Source organism: Ylistrum balloti, unplaced genomic scaffold (assembly GCF_031769215.1).
Source record: "Ylistrum balloti isolate Yb309-2 unplaced genomic scaffold, AGI_CSIRO_Ybal_v1 Utg370078, whole genome shotgun sequence".
In the NCBI taxonomy this organism is placed as follows: domain Eukaryota; kingdom Metazoa; phylum Mollusca; class Bivalvia; order Pectinida; family Pectinidae; genus Ylistrum; species Ylistrum balloti.
The window spans coordinates 856,292-861,501 of NW_026782116.1; positions in this window are offsets into that span (position 1 = coordinate 856,292).

Here is a 5,210-nt window from a genome sequence, read left to right on the forward strand (position 1 = left end):
CTTACAGGTTGGATCGGCGCTGGCCGCTGGCTGCCTGTAAAACACAAAGTAGAGTATAAGACAATGTCGGGACATATGGCAACGATTGATACAACGCTGTCTTTGTAACAGAAACTTAACCATTAATTAATAATACATATTATCAAATCGAACATCACATTTCCAAACGTTTCATTGAAAAACACAATAGTACAAACCAGACAGAAAACATTTAGCGTAAATTTAAAAGCTAACCAAGATGGTCAGGGAGGCGCTTGTAACCTATCTCCTGTAGTCTGTACAGTGATGTTCGGTGTTTCCGCTACTGAACCAACCACATGTCAAACATTTTCTATGATTTGATGTAAAACATTGTACATATGACGGTACACATACCACGACTGTTTGTCGTATATCACTGACCTTTACTTGGTGATCACCTCTGTTTGCCAAGCACTGTCGTATACGAATAGACAGGCTGATTTTCAAAATCTGTGTGTAAACAGTAAGATGGACAGTTCTAGATACATCATCATTGTTTACTCCGATGCGTTTGTAATCAAGTACTTACAAATTTATGCTAGTGCATACTTATAAAAACAGTGATATACCTTTGAACTCCTTCAGTCTATAGTCAGCAGATTTACTGTGTATCAAAATAACGACAGGTTAAACTTTGTTCAGTCGTAAGTACGTACATTGAAAAAAGTAGTTATGAAAGTATTTTTAGGCATTACCTGTGTCCAATCTACAATCTATTTTATGCGTCCTTTTCAACTTTATAGTTCAAAACAATGGGTCCAAAAATGTAAAACAGAAGTATTTCCAGAAAGTCTGTGTGTACAGGACTCAGGACTATAGATCAATTTATTTTATTTGGAAGAATTTGTTAGGAACATTAAATAGTGTTCACTGACCCATGTGACTCTAAGAAATTCTATCATTAGAAGAAAAAAATAACAAATGCATTAATTTAACTTTTCTTTCCCTTTACGGAGCTTTCTATATAAAAAAATAATACTATAAATGCTTTTCCCGAACGGAAATTCCATATCTTGCTTGCTGAAAATCAACATTTGTTGATCTAACGAAGGGCTAAAACCAGCTAAGGTGACCAGCTTCCATGTTTCGGAGCTGATCATACTTTATCTCAAATGTCTTTAACATTTACCTTATGTAAACTATCACGATTAAAAGTACTCTGAAAAAAAACTCGGGATGGCAAGATCATGTACTGAGTCAAAGCTTATAAATGATTTATTGACGTCACCCCATAGAAAAGGGCCACGTCGTTGACACAAACACTAACATAAAATTCTTGTAAAGTAAGTTACGAAATATTCCAATTAAGGAAGTGTGTTAAAATGTATATCTTATTGTAATCTTCCATTATATAAATCATATTGTCTGTATATAGGGTAAAAGCTGTGTAGATTTAACATGAACTTCAGTATACTATCATTATATAGTGGTCTTCCGCTGAGACAACGAGAGACTACGGATCGGTAAGGGGCTGGGTGGGATTGAGATGTCGCGAATTGTTCAGAAGGTGCTGTCTTGTTACACAATAATGATGGCAGATAAAAAGTAACGTCAATTTGAAAGCATAATCTTGGTATTAAAACTTAAGGAAGATAGATTAGAATAGCACGTGAGTACAACTTAAATTTGTAGCCGATTGTTTAGGAGCGAGTTGGGATTGATTGATTTTTATCACATTTTACACACGTGCTTGACGTTAATTTTGGAATTAACAAATATTGATCATTATGAAAGACTCGTTTTATGTGACAAATGCAATTACTTGTCCGGAATTTTACATTTATTGCGATCAATTTGGATTTTTCTCAATTTCATTTTAAATTTCAACACTATAGATTCATGACATCACTGACGAGTCCTGAAGACAGCTTTATGAATAAGCTATTTAATCCTGTGGCAATACTTTTTCTGCTTCTAAATATGTATTGAAAAATAATATTCAATTGTGTTTTTATTCTAAATTTTAGGCTTATATCGGATGCTTAACCGAGGACCTTCGGAAGGTGAGAGAAGTGTATTACTAAGCCTCCAGTTTAGTGGAAATTGTACTAACCGTGAAATATCTGAAGAGTAACACGTACCGATACACTTGACGTTTTCATAGAAATAAAAAAAATGACGACATGTATTCATTTATGGAGTAAGTTCAACTCCACATTTATTTTTAAATTTTCTCTCGTTCGATTTTATCAATTTTCATTTTTCGTCTTTTAGATTACCACTTATAGATATCAAAAACGAAAACTAATCGTCCTCTAGATTTTTCTCGTTTTCCCCCTAGTACTACTGACGAGTTCTAGGCCCCTAGTATCACTAACGAGGTCTAGGCTCCTAGTATCACTGACGAGTTCTATGACCTTAGTACCACTGGTGAGTTCTAGGCCCCTACTATCGCTAACGAGTTCTATGCCCCTAGTATCACGGACGAGTTCTAGGCCCCTAATGTCACTGACGAGTTCTAGACTCCTAGTATCACTGACGAGTCCAATGTCCCTAGTATCACTGACGAGTCCTATGCCTCTAACATCACTGACGAGTTCGAGGCTCCTAGTATCACTGACGAGTTCTAGGCCCCTAATATCACTGACCTGTTCTAGGCCCCTAGTATCACTGACGAGTTCTAGTATCACTGACGAGTTCTAGGTCTCTAGTATCACTGACGAGTTGTAGGCCCCTAGTATCACTGACGAGTTCTACACCCCTAGTATCACTAACGAGTTATAGGCCCCTAGTATCACTGACGAGTTCTATGACCTTAGTATCACTGACCAGTTCTAGACCCCTAGTATCACTGGTGAGTTCTAGGCCCCTAGTATCACTGAAGAGTTCTATGCCCCTAGTATCACTGACCAGTTCTAGGCCCTTTGTATCACTGGCGAGTTCTAGGTCCCTAGTATCACTGGCGAGTTCTAGGACCCTAGGTATCATTGACGAGTTCTAGGCCCAAAGTATCACTGACGAGTTGTAGACCCCTAGTATCACTGACAAGTCTAGGCCCCTAGTATCACTGACGAGTTCTAGGCCCCTAGTATCACTGACGAGTCTAGGCCCCTAGTATCACTGACCAGTTGTAGACCCCTAGTATCACTGACGAGTTGTAGGACCCTAAGTATCACCGACGAGTTCTAAGCCCCTAGTACTACTGACGAGTTCTAGGCCCCTAGTATCACTGACGAGATCTAGGCCCTTTGTATCACTGACGAGTTCTAGGCCCCTAGTATCACTGACGAGTTGTAGACCCCTAGTATCACTGACGAGTTCTAGGACCCTAGGTATCACCGACGAGTTCTAGGCCCCTAGTATCACTGACGAGTTCTAGGCCCCTAGTATCACTGACGAGTTCTATGACCTTAGTATCACTGACGAGTACCAGAAGGGAATGGCTAAACAACTGCATGATGCAGTTTGATTAATTAAAAGGAATGTATGTGTTTATTTAAATATACACATTTTATCCCAGCGTGGTATTTACTTTTATGTCTTTAGCATAATCACTTATCAATTAACATCAGTTCATGCGAAAGCGTAAAATAATAAGGGTAAAAATCTCTTTAGAACTCAGTGTTTTAGGGAAAATATTAACGTCCATTTAATGGAGTCCTATTACATGCCATTATTGAGGTTAAAAGTTTACTGTGAGGTACAGATCAAACGTTTGCTCTAGATATGGATATAATCTCCAGTCGGACGAGTCCACTTTGGATACTAATGATAAGGACAATGTCATGTTAGGTCTTCATAATTGTTATAGTAAGCATGAAAGGTTCATGTCTGCATGTTGGTGAGATAGTAACAAAGACAAGGGACATAATTTATGGCAAACGACACATCAAAGTAGTGTTACACCAACAGTGTCTTCTTCTTATCTATTTACTTTGCCAAGTTTTTACATTCAGTTTCATCTCTAAATCACTTACAAAAAACTACAGTCGAATTCTTAAATACACTGTAATTAATAACTTAAGACATTGTTTATATGTTCGCTAAATAACTACAGATATCTGACAACTAAAAAGCCAGGTCTGTAGCAAGAAATTATTGTAACAAAAAAGCAAGTGATTAACGTACACATTATAATGGAATACAAGATAAAAAGAAATTTCATATATCACTATCATAAATTTTGAAAAATCTTCATAATAAGATGTTGAAAGCAATTGTTTTTTCTTATTTATATGCATTTGTTCTTTCTTTTCTTGTATAATTATTTTCCAGCCTTTCTACATTACAGAAACAATTTCTTTGCCTTGATACAATCTTAAAGAGTTTATAAAACTACGTTAATGACAGTACAATGATCTATGTTCACGATGGTCGTTAAATCCTTGTTTTCTTATAAGAAAACAACCACTGTGTAATCTACCGTGTGACAACATTGTGTATAAACTACATCAAATATACACAAAATATTACAGAGATTGATGTCAGTTATTGTCACTTCGGACAGCTTCCTATTAACACGAATCGTTTGATCCCAGGAATGATAACTGTTTTGTCTCCATTTGTAGCTTTTTCCCAGCTTAAATTGCCCATTTACACGTGGATCACTAGCCCGGGCCCCCGGGGTATCCATCCCATGTGTGTCGCTGTTGTTCGAACCCTTGTAACAGACGCATCACAACGCTGTCAATATATCACAGAAAACTGAACTGGCTGTAACTGTCAATCAGACAGGTGATATAATACCGGCTAAGGTGCGATTTACACCACCGCCAGGTAGCGCTTTGTGCACCTGTACAAAAACTTTACCTGTTAATTGTTTTATGAATGAAAGCGGGCGGTCAAAGATACTCAGGTTGTCGTAATTCTATAATATCTACCCCCAAAACAACTACAATATCAGTCTATTAAAAATAAAAGTATGCTCACAGGTTAGACACTGGCATAACTTGACACAGCAGTGTTAAGTAACTGTATTAAATAATTAGTATCAAAATTGACGAAATGTGCTAATTAAAATCAAAGCATTACTGCATGGTGCTGATAATGTTGACAACATGAATTTTGTTTGGAGTATCAACATTTTCTAAGCACGGAAGCACTGATGTCTGTAAAATCTTTTATCTCAATATCAGTCCACACTAATCGTTTCTAATATTGTAACGTCAATATCAAGTTGGTATAATTGTCCACGTAACTTCACATTAAAAGATATTTGTTTGTTAAAATTAACCTATCTTACAGTATTG